Below are 18,292 nucleotides of genomic sequence, written 5' to 3'. Positions count from 1 at the left end.
CACCCTCAAGGACACTTCATATCAATTAAGGAGTCACTCACTCCCCATCTCCCAAGCCCCTAACAACCACTAATATGCTTCCTATCCCTATAGATTTACATATTTTGGGTATTCCACATAAATGGAATCATATTTGATATGTGAGCATTTATGTCTGGCTTCTTTCACTCTAGCACAATGCTCTTGAAGTTCATCTACATTGTAGCATCTATCAGAACGCCATTCTTTTTTGTTACCCATTCTTTTTTGTTGCGGAATCAATATTAATTGCATGGATATACCACATCTTGTTTATCCATTCATCCATTGACTTTTGATTTGTTCCTACCTTCTGGCTGTAGTGAGTAGTGATGCTGTGACCATTTGTGTACAAGTATTTGTTTGAAAACCTAATTTCAATTTTTTGGACTATATGTCTGGGAGTGAAATTGCTGGGTCGTATGGTAATTCTATGTTTAACTTTTTGAGGGAACTGCCAAACTGCTTTTCACAGCAGCTGCACCATTTTACATTCCCACCCGCTATGGAAAAGGGTTCCAATTTCTTCCCATCCTTGCCAATCCTTGTAATTTTCCATTGTTTTTAAATATAACCATCCTAGCGGGTGTGAAAAAATGCACTTTAAAAATTATTTATCCTTTACCTTACAAACTCGTATACACACACAAATGAAACATAAATGAGATAAGTGCTTCACAAAATAATAAATACTATTCTCCAGTATTTTCCATTCTATCCTAATATAATCTATCTTGTTTCATTTCCCTTAAAAAAAATTACTGGTGGCAACTCACTAAATTGATTTCATTATCTACTAAAGGGTTGTGGCCCACTGTTTGAAAATCATTGCTCTATTTGGATGCAAAAATTCTTCTAGGAGCTTTTTTGTATTTACATGGAAAAGAGAAATGAGTTCCTTTTGTGAATACTCAAAGACACCTTGCTGTACAGCAAATGAAAATTGTAATTATGACTTACATCATTGGCAAAGTAGGTTGAATAACTCATAGTTATTGTAGAGCTTAGAAAGCTGGGGGGTTCATTCGGACTCTGGAACTTTCTCTGCATCCTTTGAACAAATACTTTCTCTGGGATTCATTTTTACAGCCAGTAAATGAAGGAAACAAGGCACAGCACACCCACCAGAGCCTTCTTGATGAAGCCTGGAAAATAGCATAATGGATGTGGCTTTAGTTTGAAAACAGTGAAATGCTGTAAACAGTGAATTGCTGCCTAAGTGTTTCCACCGGCACCTGTTTGTAGAGCACTAGTGGATAACACTCACTGAACAGTAACAGCCAGGACAACCCTCTTCCTGGCTAGTTGCTGAATGCCAGGCAGGGTTCTAAGCCCTTTCCCTGTGCTAATTCAGTTCGTTTTCCTAACAGGCCTATGAGGTCAGGACTGTTCCCGTTAGCCCCTTTTTACAAACATGAAAAAAATCAAGGCACAAAGTAACTTGGTAACAAGTAGCCTTACCAAATCTCTATCTCTAGGAGGTGGAAGAATTACGTTTGCCACAGAAACACTCGTTCTTGTGCCTGAATGCTTAACCACCATATGAGACTCCTTATTGAATTCAGACAGAAATCAGAATTTTATATGAGTGTGTTGGAGCATTTAAAAAGTTTGCTATAGCATTAAGTATCTCTGCAAATAAAATGCTTATTTGAAAATAATCAGTGAAGAAAACTATGTCCTTTTTCTTTTTTTTGCACACTTTTGTGGAAACAAGAATGTAATCAGCAAGTCACTGCTAGGAAGATCAAGTATCAACTTTAGAGCTCTGAGACTCAATAGGGTGCCTGGGGGATGGACATGGGTGAGGGTATGTGCTATGGTGAGTGCTGTGAATTGTGTAAAACTGATGATTCACAGACCTGTGCCCCTGAAGCAAGTAACACATAAAAAATAAAAGTTTATAGACTCACAGTAGGTTTTCTGAATGTGGATGTGTAGGGGAGTATGTGGGTGTGGATTCACCTGTACAACTTCAAAGAGAGAAGAGTGGCTCCTTGCTGGGGTAACGCTTGCTCAGGAACATAAAGGAAACCACCCAAGGAGAGAACAGACCTGTAGCTTAGCCAATAGGATGTCCTGGCCTCTGAGTCCTGGGCTCACTGACCACACGCTGACATTAAACATGCCCCATCCTGGGAATGCCGCTCTAGGCCTGGCATCATGAGAGCCTGTCCAGCCTGCAGGCCAGAGATAAGTCTCAATCCAGCCTTTGATGCTGACACCAGCTAAGGCTTCCATCAGTTGAGGAGACTGGTCATTTTCAACGGGGTGGCCAGGGAAGTAGAGGACTCTGGCTTGGATTTATTAGGCAGATCAGTTGGTTTAAGTGTCCAGGAAATGAATGTCAGTGACTGAGGGGACTTTCTGAGAGCTGAGCCACTAATCCTGGCCTGTCAGGCCAGAGGCTAAATCCTTAGCAGGAGGTGCCGTGTGTGTAAAAGGGTGCTTTCCCTTCTGCCCTTCCCATAGGAAGACGTCACCATCGGACACCTTCCTCCTGAGCGCGGCTCTGGGATGCTGTCCAAAATCGACGTCTCTTGTAGATTATGTTGCCAGATTGAGCAAGAGCCAGGCTCCTTTTTGGAACTGGGTGAAATGGACTAATCAGAAACAGGCCCATCCCCTTCCCTAGCCAGCTCTCCCGAGGCCAGGAGCAGAGCCTTGGCCTTGGGCTCCCACACACCGCCTGGTGACAGATAATGCTTGGTTTGGCCATGGCCCGAAAGGCCTCCATGTCTGCATAACTGAAAAAAGATTGCGTTGGCTTACAAATTGCTGTATCTGTAATGTGTTCAGGAATTAAAAGGAAAGCATGTTTTCAAAAGGTTCATCACTTTTTGTTATTAATGCAGAATGACGTCCTGTGGACAGACTCAGATGTGCGCGAGATCACTTTGCTGATGTGGTCCTTCCCCGCTGGCAGAGCTCAAGGTCAGCGTGCATCCAGGCTAGCGCATGGCCCTCCCTGCTCACAGTGTGAGTGAGCAGGGACCCATCTCTGAGTGAGAGGAGAGAAGCCACTGATCTCATTTGCTTCTATCCTGTGAACCTCTCAGTAGGTTTCAGAATACCTGGGTCTGAATAAAGAAGGTTCAGAATACTTTCTCTGGCTAGAAAGCCCTTGCACGGTGGGGAGGCAGAAGTTCCCAGTCCCACTTCACAGACACCTGGGATTCATAAAGTGTGAGGGCTCCTCTCATTCTCGTTTCGGCTAAAAGCTCAAGCACAAAACACCAAAGGCTCATGGAGAGAAAGATCGTGACCTAGCAAGATGAGTAGAAATGCGCCCTGGATCTCTCATAAAACTCCATCAGACTGCACACCTATTATGTATGGCCCATTTGGTCTGTTTTCTGTGGTTAATACTCTTAGACTGTGCCGTGTAAATTCAGATTGTTTAAAGATGAATGCAAAGTTCAAACGGGCTGGCTGATGGCTTATGAGAGTAGTTCATTCTAGAATACTTCCCCTTTTTGGTGTTTCTTCCCATTTTTCCCCCCTCTCAAGTATATCTACTTCAGGAAGCATGGAGAGAAAAGAGCCCAGTGGGAAAATTTTATCAAGTGATAATGACATTGTCCTTGTGGAAAAAAATCTGGGGCAAACAGATTTTGGGTTTTACTGTTAAGCTAACATTAGATTACCTATCCTAACAAGATTTAAGCATCTTGTTTTTCTAAATGCTCTTTCATTTGTGTTAAAACAGAAGAAAATATGACATCTAACCCTTTTTTCCTGAGAAAATAATCACCATCCTCCATGCTTTGCCAACAACAATCCTTTTCCCCTTCATTTATTACAGGAGCTATGGTATCTGTAACTTAGGAAAGCCGCTACCCTAGCTGGGCTGTTTGTCTGTTTTAGCTTTTGGCACTTGAACTCTTTGAGTGCGTGAGATGTGTGCCTATGTGTGTACCTGTTAGTGTGCGTACTTGCTGTGTGCATATGTGTTAATTTAAGGCAAACAGACTGTCCGAGATGTAAGAAATCATCACAACTATTTATAGAGAATGAATTCTTTATTTTTATTCTCCCGATCTTCCACTGTCACATTTTTCTTTTTGTTTCGTATTTAAGCACCAACAACCTACTATTAAAACAAACAAACAAACAAACAAAAAAACCGTCAAGCTTGTTCATGACAAAGATTAGATCTATTTACTACTTGCCCTTAAATAGTTTTTTCCTTAGGTTAATCATTTGCTTGCAACTCTTTGAAAAGTAGATTTGCTTACTTAAGTTGTGATTTTCCAGAATTATTATTATTTTTTAGTTCATATGTTAAAAACAAATAGAAAGAAAGTAAGGAGGGGATGGGGTGACAGGGGTGGGTGGGGAGCAATGAGAGAAAAGCCTGCCCTTTTAATATATAGAATTCTGATATAAAAGACCAAGACAGACCACCCAAACTGTCATGTGTTTTTTGTGGTTGCTGATTGTTCTGTGGGGAGCAGTATGGAACATTTTTATGCTATCACAGGGAAACAGCAAACTCCAGGGTAGATTCTGATTTCTGTGGCTAAAATCTCTATCTCTTATTTCCAGAAGCAGAAACACAAATGAGGTCTGATGTTCTTCTGGTTGAAAACTTACTGGAAGGAAAAAAAAAAAAAAAAAGTTTGTGCACAGAAATAAACACATATGTCAACAAAAGGATACAAACAAAACTGAGGAAATGTGAATAAGATGTGAATTGTATCAATGTCAATTTCCTGGTTGTGAAATCCTACCAGTTTTACAAGATGTTACCACTGGGGAAGCTGGGGAGTAAGTACATAGGATCTTACTGTGTTATTTCCCATAATTGCTTGTGAATCTATGATTATCTCAAAGTAAAAAGTTTGTATTTTTTAAAGCAATAAGGCAAACAACTATATATTACTTTCAAAATAAAAAGATGGTCCACATTTATATTTTGAAAGTAATTTATTTAAAAGCATTTGAAAGACAAAGTAGCATTTTAAAAGCTAATTCTTTTATAAAATATTTGTTTGCTATCATAATACCTAAAAAATGAAAGAAAACAGACACAGTAAAATTCAATTTGTTAGTTCAGAGCTTAAAATAGTCCCAGTGGATTAAACCCACAGTCTTAATTATAGTGAGGAAACGAAGGTAAGTTTTAACCTATTTTTGTGTAATTTATGTTGAAGATGCATTTTATCCCAATGAGCAACATCTTAGGGAGAAATGAAAAGTTTGTACCTTTGGATGGAAAAAACAGTGGAATTACATAAATCCATTAGCCTTAATGGCTATACAAAAAGGTCTTGGCCAATACAAAAAACAGAGTATGTCTACTTTTCAGGGGTGAGAGGGAGTTCTAAGAATAGCTGTTAATGCTTCAGAATGAAACTGGCTTTGAGATGAAAAGACAACAGTTACCATTTAAATAACTATGTTGACTATTGCTGTGGCTAGAGAGGTCAGTATAAAGCAAAGCCTATCAATTCATCTATCTGTGTATCAAACACTGTATTGACATTTTCAGATGATATGATTTAAACTTATTTTGAGATAACTGGATTATATATGTGTGTATATATACACACATATATAATGATTGCCTGCGTAAGATGTAGTTGAAAGAATTAACACAGAGAGAGCCCATGTACTCTTTCCTCAGTTTCCCCAATGGTAACATCTTATGTAACTAACTATAGCATAGGGTTACAAACAGGAAATTGACAGTGATACAAATCTGTCTATCTCACTGGCAAATGATAGGGTTTTTTTTCACCATTAAGTGTAGTCACCATCTGTCCACATACAATGTTATTATTATATTATTGACAATATTCTCTATGCTGTACTTTTCATCTTTGTTGCTTATTTATTTTATAACTGGAAATTTATACCTCTTAATCCACTTTATCTATCTCACCCATCCCTCTGCCCACCTCCCTTCTGGGAACCACCAGTTATCTTCTGTATCTAATAGTCTGATTTTTGGTTTGTTGTTTTTTGTTTGTCTGTTTGTTCATTTGTTTTGTTGGTTTTTTTTTTTTAGATTCCATGTATAAACAAAATTATATTACCATATTACCATCTGTTTTTCTGTCTGACTTATTTCACTTAGCATAATACCCTCTAGGTCCATCTATGTTGTCACAAATAGTAAGATACCTTTTTTTTAAATGGCTGGATAATATTCCATTTATATATAGCACACCTTCTTTATCCATTCTTCTGTTATTGGACACTGATATGGCTTCCGTATCCTGTAAATAATGCCACTATAAACATAGGGGTACATATATATTTTTGAATAGTTAACAAAACCAAAAGACAACTGACAGAATGGGAGAAGATATTTGCAAACGACATATCAGATAAAGGACTAGTGTTTTCGTTTTTTTTGGATAAATACCCAATAGTGAGATTACTTGATCATATGGTAGTTCTATTTTTAACTTTTTGAGGAACCGCCATACTGTCTTCCACAGTGGCTGCAGCAGTTTGCATTCCCACCAACGGTACACCAGTGTTCCTTTTCTCCACATCCTCACCTACACTTGTTATTCTAGCCATTCTGACAGGTGTAAGGTGATATCTTACTGTGGTTTGATATCATTTCCTTGAGGTTTAGTGAGGTTGAGCACATTTTCATGTGTCTGTTGGCCATCTGTATGTCTTATTTGGGAAAATGTTTATTTAAGTCCTCTTCTCATTTTAATTACATTATTTGGTGTTCCGCACTAGATCACAAAATTCTTCATGTTTTAGGTATTAACCCTTTATCAGATATGTAATTTGCAAATATCTTCTCTCATTCAGTAGATTGCCTTTCATTTTGTTGATGGTTTCCTTCACCATACAAAAGCTTTTAATTTGGGTGTTGTCCCAATAGTTTAATTTTGTTTTTGTTTCCCTTGCCTCAGGAGACATCTAGAAAAATGTGGTTAAGGCCAATGTCAAAGAGATCACCATGTCTTCTTTTACTTTTTAAGGCTAATAAAATTAATTTTAATTTTATTCAACCAACAGTTGATGAACATGTAGCATACTTTCCAGAAATCATACCACACACCCTGCATTAACTATTTTTAAAGTTTGCTTCTGATTTTATAGGTTGAGAGGACTTTTCTTCCTTTATTCTTTCCCTCCTTCCTACCCTTTACTTGTTGATGCCCTCTTTTTTTTTTTTTGAATGATCACAGGCCATTATGATAGTAAGAAACAAATTGCTTTAGATATTTTCTGGCATATGTTGATGTCATTATAAAGTTGAGAGACAGATTATTTGTAGTAACATTTTAAGAGACCAGACTTCATGGGAAAAAAATAACTGAATCCCCTGTGAAATGTATTTTACTACCTACCAGCCAGTCAAAGACTGAGATTTATTAAATCCCTACTACAGCACAACAAAGCTAAACAGACAACCTGAACTTGATACTTAGTTTTGATGCATTATTTGGTAAGCTTTGGAGAAAACGATGGTATTGAGAGAAAGGGGCAGTCCCTTTAAAATACTTTCCTTAAGAAAATGGTTTGGAGAAGGGATCGGGTCTCATTTCCATCCAATTCAGATTGTACTCAAAGGAGCCATTGGGGCCAAGGCAGCTACCTGTCCACACGATGGGATGTTTCCTCAGTAAGAAAGAACCTCAGACTTGACAGGCTTGACAGTGTTGTGTGGAAAGAACATTTTCAGCAGGAAACATAGCAGGATTGGAGGGGTAAGAAAGGGCTCATTTTATCTGAATTCACATGTAAACCTTGAAGGGTTTTAAGCAGACAACGATGAGATGATGTGGATTGTGGATACGATGGATTGAAGGGGCAGGAGACTAAACAGGGAGGTTGTTTGGAAAACCATTGCAGTAGTTCAGGTTGGGTTGAACTGATACCAGTACAGATGGGGACAAAAGGGGGACAAATTTGGGATAAATTTTGATGGTCAACTCTGTTAGGTTTGGTGATAGATTGATAGAAGGAGATGTTGAAAAACATCTATGGCTTTCTGGTGCGAATAACCAGTTCGACTGAAGTATCATTTAATGAGATAGAAAAAGGAGGTAGCATTTCTTGAGAAGAAGCCAAGAAGAGGGACTAATTCTGGTGGGAAAAATAAGAGTTCCACTCAGACTGTGTTGAGTTTGAGAAGCCCACAGAGGTCCTAGCGGAGATGTCAAGTAGACCGTTGGAAGAGAAGAGAGAAATGTCTGGCTTAAAGAGGAAACCAGAGAATGAGTCCACTGTGTAGCTAGCTGGCAGAACAAGAATACTGATACGGATTTGAACTCAAAGTTCCCCATTAGCCAAACCAGAGCATACTGGTAGGTTAGCACAGGCATTCTGGGTAATCTGGTGGAAGAAAAGTCAGACTGGAATTGGTTGTGGAGTGAATTTGAGACAAAGTGGCAAAGAAAGTCATCTATTGCCTATGAAGCAAAGGAAGCAAAGAAAGAGTAATTAGAAAAATAAATAACTGGAGAACTAGTTTCAAGTAGAGCCTTTTTTTTCTTCTTTCTTTCTTTCTTTCTTTTTTTTTTTTTTTTTAAAGATAAGATAACCTAGAACTGTGGTTCTTAACCTAGAACTGTAGTTCGCTTAAGACTATAGCTAACTACCTGGGGAGAATTTTAAAATCCTGATGCCCAGACCTTCTTTAGTCATAATTAAATCAGAACCTTTGCAAGGGGAAGACTGGGCAACTGTATTTTTTTTTATAACTATACAGGTAAGTCCAGTGCACAGGCAAGTTTGAGAACCAGTGTCCTAAATGGACATTTCTATCCCCTTGGAGCTTGTTAAAATGCAGACGTGGGGTACAAGTTCAAAATCCCTAGTAAATTTCCTGCTGGTGCCACTGCTCTTGGTTTGTGGCCACATTGTACATTTTGAATGGGAATGGGAATGATCCAGAAGAGAAAGAGGAGAAGAGCACAGGAGGGGGCCTAATCTGAGAGACTGAGAAGGGTTGGAACGCCAGACCTTCTGGGGGATTGGCCTTGGACAGGAGGAGGGATGTTGTGACTGGACAGGAGAAGAAGGCACGGTTGGGTTTATATACCTGGTGGTCAGGAAGATTAAAGAGGTGTAGCCTAGTGGTTTTGACTGCCTAGTCTGCTTCCTCAGACCCATCTCTTCCATAAAGACATCTCCCTTTTTGCTTGTTAAGGTCAAGGATGTGGTATCTGAGGGTTGTCAAGAACCCTGCTGGGTCCTTTAGCCCTTCCAAGTCCCTCATCCCAGATGAAGCCAAAAGGGACCTCTCTGCCCCTGAGGGCAGAGTGAGGCTACTTACAGGATTGCTGCTGTGGAGGCTCTGAGCGATTTCTGTAGAGATCTTTATGTTCCTCCTTTGCAAGGTGAGGACTGGCCCAAGTCGCTGTGGTGGACTGAGCCCACTGATTGGGATCTGTCAGTGTGGTCGCAGTGTGGTCAGTGTGGTCGCTGTAAAAGGAGGCTGGGCAAGACAGTTAGGCACATGTGGCTGGTTGTCAGGACAAACATTCTAGGTCAGTCCTATGGAGCTGCCCAAGTCATAGTCTATCCAGAGTGAAGAGCTATCTTCTTTCCTCAGGCCAAATGAGCACAAACACATGGTTGTGTGGTATGGGAGTAGGAACTGAAAGGCATCTTGTGTGGAGGAGCCTGCAGAGAATATTATGTGGGGTCAAACGCTTCTCCTCACTAAGACTTAAGGAAAATCTCATTTCCTATTTCTGGCATGGCTTGGGGAAAACAACTAGGAAGTTGGTCAGTGTCCAGGCTACTATCATAATGTTACCATTTATTGAGGATCTACTTACCACGTGTCATCCATTTTATGTCGCTTATCTCAATTTATCCTTACCACAGCCCTATGTTTCAGGTACTATTATTATTTCAGTTTCACAGATGAATGAACAGAGGGTGGCAGAGGTTGAGGAACCTTAAGTCACATTCTTTAAAGTGGTCGAGCCAGTATTTAAACTCGAGCAGTCAGACCGAGAAGTCAGACGGAGAAGTTAGACCCTTAACTGCTATGGTGCTCCACTCTCCTTCTCTCTGTCAGCAAATGAGATGGGTACTGCTGAGTGACAATTCATGGATTTCTAGTGTTTATGCATGCCTTTCTAGCAGAGGTACTAACTGCCTTTGTTCCAGACTTCTTGTTCAAGGACCAGTTGTACAGCCACCAGTCTTGTAAGATAGAGATAATATCACCCAAGGAGCAAAGGACAGGCTCACTCCGGGCTTGTATCAAAGATCTGTGACCTCTGGGCTCCAGATTCCATCCCTGTATCACAGCCTCCTGTGTCTTCACGGGCCCCTGGCCCTCTCTGTGCCAGCCTGGGAAAACTGAGGCTTGGAGAACAAAAGCAAATATTGACACTCCAGTGAATTTATTACTGTGAAAAATAAACTGTCCTTTTTGATGTCATTTCGGAGTGTTGGTGGGGTTCAGAGCCGACAGCTAAGAAAGAATTCTTGAGACATCTTTGGGGCAAAAAGTTGGTTTTATTAAAGCATGGGGACAGGACTCCTGGGTAGAAAGAGCTACACTGGGGTACTTTCAAGTTGGGAGGGGGTTAGGGTTAGTTTAACCCTCTAAGGAATTTGGAAACAAGGCTTCTAGGATGCTGAGGGGGCTAGCTACTGTTGGGAAATGTTATTTATTACCATCTAATAAAACCTTAGTCATGAGATCAGTGGGTCATATGTTTGGGGGATGATTGCTAACACGTATCCTGGGAGGTAGAGATAAATAAAGTTTCCAAAGGAATTTTTATATGTTACAGGAGACTCACAGGACCACGGTGGTGGGGGCTGGGGGGGGGGTGTGGAGATCAGGCTAAGATTGCCTTTTGCTCTGAGCAAAGTATTGACATCGAGGCAGCTGAGTTCCTAGAAGAATGTCACTCTGCCTGTTTCAAGAACTTGTCAATGGGCTGTAAGTAATAAGGAAACTGAATTTTTCTTTTGCCTTTGCTTCCTGCATCGCTTTCCTCCAGACCCAGAAGGACAGAGTCCTTGACACTGTGTCTTCAACCAGAATCCATGAAACCGTGGCAAGTTAACTTAGCTTGGAAGTAGGACAAAATGAGGCTTCTTCATAACTCTTGACATGCACCGTTACTCCCTATGCGGGCAGGTAAAAACAAGCTCAGGGAGCCACGTGCAGCTGGTAAAAGGTTCAGTAAACTCCCCTCTGCCTCCATCCAAACTATGTGCTCTTCCCCACTGTTCCTGGGGGGAAGCTGAGACAGGTTTAATGCAGATCAGCAAACCCTCTGGCCTTCTGACCCAAACCACTTGTCCAGCGGATTTCCTTGGGATTTTGTAATGGATGCTGGGGTGACTCACCCAGATCTTACCTTCAGGACTGATCTACCCATTTCCCTGCTGCTGGAAGATGAGCAGCTCCAGGCTCCCTTCTGAGTCCTTCTCCACAAACTGTCAGGCTGAAGATTGCTGCCTTCCCCAAAGACTCGCCCCATGGGGCAGGGCTGCTTGGACAAGGGGGCCAAGGAGGGAGCAGGTAGTTTTCTGATGCTCCTGCTTCAAGGTGGGGTGTGGGGAGGGGGACTCAGATCTTAGCTCTGGAGCTGCCTTCTGGAGAGACTCAGATCTCCTACATTTTTGATGCTCATGTCACAGTTCAGTCCATCCTCTGCCCAAAACTTCTTTCGGTCCCCAAGGTGCTAATCTTGAGAACATCTCAATTAATTGTGCCCGAACACAATCTCAGCACACAAACCATAACAAATAACTTCCTAAGGAAAGACCTAAAGCAGATCTCCTGTAAATCATGATATGAAGCTAATGGTCATAGAGAAAATGTGTACCAAAGATTTTCTGTGCTTTAAATTACAATTTTTGGTCCCTGTAGCTTTAGGTAAGCCATTTAAAATATCATTTATAAGCTCATCAAAATCATATAATCTAAATTTTAGAAATTACATTAAAGGATAAGAAATTATATTTATTAAAGCATTACAGTTGTAACAATTTGGCTGTATCCTCATTGAATTGCTTTTTCTGACACTTCAGTCTACAAATAAGTAAAAAGCAATAGGTAAATCATTAGCTTATCATATAATGCCCTGATGGAAATTTTGTATAATTGAATTTCTGTTTTCCCTTGAGATACAAATACTGGGGACGTTTCATAGATTATGTAAATGGAACAGTGGGAATCATTTGCAAGTCATACCACTTAATGCATCTAAGAAAATTATATTAACCTTTCCTCTAGAGAGAGGCAATATGATAATATGCCTTGTCGGGATGGAAAAGTTGGGATTTTGTGCAAACTCTCAAGGATAGATTTGGAAGGGGAAGGTGATAATGAATGCACTCAAACAACCTCTTCTTGGCTTTGACTTGAGAATAAACCCAGGAGAGCAAGACCACTGAGTAAGAAGGTCACGCAGGGGGTCACCTGGGTGGCTCAGTGGGTTAAGCCGCTGCCTTCGACTCAGGTCATGATCTCAGGGTCCTGGGATCGAGTCCCGCATCGGGCTCCCTGCTCAGCAGGGAGCCTGCTTCCCTCTCTCTCTCTCTGCCTGCCTCTCTGTCTACTGTGTTCTCTCTCTGTCAAATAAATAAATAAATAAATCTTTAAAAAAAAAAAAAAAAAGAAGGTCATGCAGGGCGGTAGCAGGCCCATGTTTTGTAGTCAAAGCTATGGAATCCAACCCTTTCTCAAATGATGCCATTTGCCTTATTCTATCTACAAGAGGTTGTACAAACACATCCATAGCATGACTTTCTTGAGGGTAAAGGGCTAGCTGGTCACTGAATGTTTCTGATCCCAAAACTAAGTGATGAGCTAAGAACCATCCCCCGTCCCATCCCCACCCCCAATAAGTTTTGTCCCCGTTTGATGAGCTAATCAGGCGTCTATCCTGTTGAGAGACGTTTGATCTTCAAGCTATGCCAAAGCGCAGACTATTTCTTGATTCATAAAAGGAAAATCAACACTAAAATAAAATATTTTAAAGCTTTAGTTTTTAAAAGTTTTACGGGAAAGACAGACATTCCCCATGAATACATGCATTGTGTTTCCTGCTTGTAATGCAACCGGTTGAACCAGTTCGTTTTTATCAAGAGAAGGTTATGCAGAGCCCAATACTCAGTATAAACAAACTGGGCAAGAAAGTGCTTCAGAGTATGTTGAAAATTAAGCTTAGTTAGAACAAATCTCCTACGTGAGGCAAGGACCTTCCAATTGAGAGAGATATCCCAGAGATAACAAATACTGTTAGTATAAACATGAAGGAATGTTTGGTTTAAATCCTTGCATAACTCATGAAAAGTTGCATACAATCAACAGAGTTGCATTGTGCTCTAAACAACGAATACATTGCTTCATATTCTTGGTATCGTACCTTCCAGTCATTAGACCAGAAATGAGATAACAGATTGAGCAAGTTTCTATGGAGGAGCCACAGAATTTCTTTCCACAGAGATATTTATGTTGACACTGAACAGAAATTTTAGAAGTACATTGTTAGGGGGCCATTTTCCCCAGTGGAATAAAAAGCTTCAGTATTTAAGAAATTAGCAGTATTCAAGGTTCTTTGCACTTTATGTTTACCTAAGATCATCCTCATTGCTCAACAGTTTTCCAGCAGAGGGAGCAGAGGCGAAAGTTTGGCCAACTGAAAATCAGCTGGTAAAAGTAAAAGAAGGAGTCCTCTCCAGGTCAACATTCTAACTCAGAGGTACTCTAGTATGTGTGTGTAGTAAGGGTCATGACTCTTAATGAGACCTAAGATTCCAAAGTTCTCCTAAGGAAGAAAATGGACTTGAAATGCCTAAAACAATGGACAGAACATGAAAAGGTCAATTCATGCTAGTATATGACTCAAGGTATTATCTGTCCCTCTGTCTGTCCATTGCCTGGAATGAATTTATTTCAGTCAGGGTGGGATTACAACTATAGAAACTTCTAGGCAGAGTTCTCTGACACTTGATTGCTCGTGGGGTCAATACCCCTTACAGATACCTCAGCAACTGACTGGAGAACTGTCGTTTCTGGCTCTTCTGAGCTGTGCTCAGGGAATTACTGGGAATCATGAAAGCTGGGCAGAATTTTCCAGTAGCAAAAGATGAAAACCAGTACCAGGCCACATGGGGCAGAAAAAGGTGTGGGTTTCTTCTGTGTGGGTGAAAAGACAAGAGTTGTGACGGTCATGAATTTAACACCAGGGTTAAGATGTAAGGAAAGGTTTGGGTCCACCAGATTTGTATGTTTTCATGATACACTGTAATAACATTGGAAAATAATATCCTGGATTTCCAGAAGTGAATCTAGTTCTTTTACTTCATATGGGGTTTGCTTTCAGTGCTTACCTTTCAGACGCCAAGGAGATCCTAAAAAAGATAAGATTGACTAAATCGCAGGAGCAGACCTGAAAAGGTGCCTCTTTGTAAAGCAGGTTAGTGCAAGTTCCATTGTTCTAATTGTGTAGGTAGAAGAAACCATTGAGACAGGACCATGCTGATTCCGTACAATATCAAGACGTGCGTTTCTTGTGGATTAAGGGAGAGGTGACTTTCATTTCCTATTTCAGACTGTTGTGAAACCTCAGTTGCTTTCTTTCTACCTAAGATACCGAACGTGGGAAAATCATAGACTATAAAGTTTGGGTATCACCTTCAGCATCATCCTGGGGACCTCCTGGTGGGTGATGGTAATGGGAACGATTAGATTGCATTGATCAAGGAAAAGTACTGTTACCTTTTGATGGCTTTCCTGTGTCTAAAAAACATCAACTATTGACACCTAAATTCAACAAACTATACTAGTGTAAGTGACAGCTATTTCACATAATTGCCCTTAAGAGATGAAGACGATGTAGGGAGGTTTCTTGAATGGTAGGATGTGATAAAGGAAAAGCATTGAATGGGGATCAGGTGAGCCAGGATTTAATCTCATCTGTGCCATTTAATAGTTTTAGTTGCTTCTCTTACTTATACCAGCCCCATGTCTATGGTTTACAGATTACTTATTTGCAAAATTAAGAGTAAGTCAACTTGAGTTCTAGAATTTTATGAGTTTTGTGGACTCTAAACATCCTTTCTAATTGACTTCTAGATTTAAAATGCCTTTTGCATTTGTTGAAATTCATAACCAAGCAAGGAAAGTAGTAAGGAAAAGGACTTTGCTAAAGGAGAAGTAATGTTTTCATTTCCTTTTTTTATATTTGCTTATGATTGGGGCAGAAATTTCTTTGTGTTTCTTATGTAGGCATACATCTAAGCAAGAATTGGAGATGAGAACTCAATCTAGAGAAATCTCACCTTATAACATTTTATATCCACCTATACCATCTTTCAGGTCTATACTCAGCTTTGAATAAACACTGTGCTCTCAGGCAAGGACAAGCAGATCTAACATTAGTCATAACTATCCTATGTCACCCACACAGGAGAAGCCCACACCCATTCTCCTCCATGTTGCTCTATGTTGTTTTCCATTTTTTGCTGTAGGGACATTCTGCCCAGCTTCCAAATTTCCCCAATGATCCTGGACTCTAGACCAGAACAACCAGAAAGAACATTTCTCCAGCAAGCTTCTGAAGTATCTGTCTGTAAAGGCAATCAGCTATCAGAGAACTCTGCTTGGAATTTTCCATACCTGCAATCCCAGCCTGACAGTAATAAATCTGTCCCAGAAACCCAGACAGACAGGCAATACCTCCATCTTACATATAGTCATGGACTGACATGTTTTGAGGCCTCTTTATAGGCTGAATATTGTACTAGGCATCCCATGTACATTTCCTGGCTTAGTCCCCATGACAACATGGTGGATGAGACAATTATCTACATTTTCTAGGTGGGAGTGTGATCCAAACAAACCATAAGGTTATTCCCACAACATGCACTTTAAGAGTTGCTTAACTGTGGATCAAATATGTCTTCATGAGCAGGCCTCCATCTCCTTTGTATACGTGTATAAATCTCCCGGATGTTATTACATTTTATACTGGCTTTGGTTTTTTTTTTTTTTTTTAAGATTTTATTTACTTATTTGAGAGAGTGAGAGGGAGAGAGACAAGCAGGGGGAGGGAGTAGAGCATGATGGAGAAGCAGATTCCCTGCTGGGCAGGGAGCCTGATGCAGGACTTGATCCTAGACCCTGGAATCATGACCTGACCAAAAGGCACAAACATTACCAACTGAGCCACCTAGGTGCCCACATTTGTACTATTAAAAAACCAAAATTCAACCAAGAAAATATGAAGATCTAATTGAGTTCATCAACCTATTCATGAACTGGACAGCATTCTATCTAGCAAGCAGAGGAGAGCTCTGTGGAGTTGTACAAAATTGAAGTTTTTATAGGAAGGAGGGTGGGGCATGGAAATCATTAGCAAAAGAAAAGAAGAGGTTATTCCAGGGAAGGTCATCCTTCCTTTAGAGGAAAGGAAAGGGGTCTTATTAGGTGGAGCACCTCATCTTCCTTTGGCGGATGGAGAGGACCGGTGTAACAGATTACCTTATTGGTGCTGATCTAAAACTTCCTGACTTGCCCATTAAGACTGCATTTTTTTTCTTTTCTTTCTTTCTTAATTTTAATTTTTTTAATTAACATATAAGGTATCATTTGTTTCGGGGGTACAGGTCTGTGAATCATCAGTCTTAACACATTTCACAGCACTCACCATAGCACATACCCTCCCCAATATCCATCACCCAGCCACCCTAATCCCTTCCCCACCACCTCCAGCAGTTTGTTTCCTGAGATTAAGAGTTTCTTATGGTTGGTCTCCCTCTCTGGTTTTGTCTTGTTTCATTCCCCCCACCTTTCCCTATGATCCTCTGTCTTATTTCTCAAATTCCTCATATCAGTGAGTTCATATGATAATCCTCTTTCTCTGATTGACTTATTTCCTTTAGCATAATACCCTCTAGTTCCAGCCACATGGTGGAAAATGGCAAGATTTTGAGCTTTTTGATGGCAGCATAATATTCCACTGTATATGTGTACCACATCTTCTTTATCCATTCAAGGAAATACAAATCAAAACCACAATGAGATACCACCTCACACCAATCAGAATAGCTAAAATTAACAAGTCAGGAAATGACAGGTGTTGGCAAGGATATGGAAAAAAATGGAACCCTCCTATCCAACAGGTGGGAATGCAAGCTGGTGTAGCCACTCTAGAAAACAGTATGGAGGTTCCTCAAAAAGTTGAAAATAGAGCTACCTATGACCCAGCAATTGCACAACTGGGTATTTATCCCGAAGATACAAACATAGTGATATGAAGAGGCATGTGCACCCCAATGTTTGTAGCAGCAATGTCCACAATAGCTGAACTATGGAAAGAGCTTAGATGTCCATCAACAGATGAATGGATAAAGACTACATTTCTAGGGGAGGTTGAAATAGCAGTTAGCTTAGGTATTAACTCTAGTTTGGTGACTTGGCCTCTGTGATGCCATTTGGGATCTATGGTTCTCTTTTCTTTTTCATAATATCTACCAGAAATGTTTGAGGAATAGTATTCAAACCACTAGTCTTAAAAAAAAAAAAAAAAAAAAAGGTCTGACCTACTGCTAACATGTAATCAATCAATCAGTGTTTGGAGCACGTTGACCACAGAGCCTTTGCACCTGATTGCAGACACTACAGTCTTAACTACTTGGTTCACTGTCATTTGTACTGAGGGTCACAATCCACTGATAGCTGACTGGTTATGAGTATTTTAACACTCTCACCTTAGAAGAAGGCTTTGAATCCTCTGCTGACATGCTTGCTTCCTGTAGCTCCCCTACAAATCACAAAAACACCCAAGGTGAATCTCAAGCTGAGCAAAAGCAGGAGGTGAGCCCATGCCTAAACAGAGGGAAGGAGCTGGAAGAGGTCATTCCAATAAGGGATAGATCATCATTGTTTCAAGCAACTAGTTCTAGCCTTCTGCTTTCACAAATAATCCTTTTAGAGCACTTTCATATTTACAAGTTATATAGTTGGGTTGTGATGAATTTTTTTTAAGTCTTTGTAATGGTAAAGTTTTAGAAGAAATATAGTCAAGCTTAAGAAGGGCAATCCTCCTGCATCCTGTTTAGTCTCCAGCAGGTCTGTTTGCAAAACACAAGGCTCAGTTTGTTCATACCTAATTTGGGCCACCAGTTGCTTCTCTCAGAAAACATCTCAAAACTGAGCTTTCGCAGCTGCTTATTTATAATTCTGCAATAATCTTCCCTGTGTGGTTCTCAACTTGCCAGAGGAACATGAGGTAATGCATGGTAGAAAGAGTGAGAAAGTTTGAAAATCAAGAAACCTGGGCTTTCTTTCTCTTGAAGGGTTTCCAAG

Source organism: Mustela nigripes, chromosome 8 (assembly GCF_022355385.1).
Source record: "Mustela nigripes isolate SB6536 chromosome 8, MUSNIG.SB6536, whole genome shotgun sequence".
NCBI classification, from domain to species: Eukaryota; Metazoa; Chordata; class Mammalia; order Carnivora; family Mustelidae; genus Mustela; species Mustela nigripes.
The sequence above is the reverse complement of the archived record's forward strand: the minus strand, read 5'-3'. Positions refer to the sequence as shown.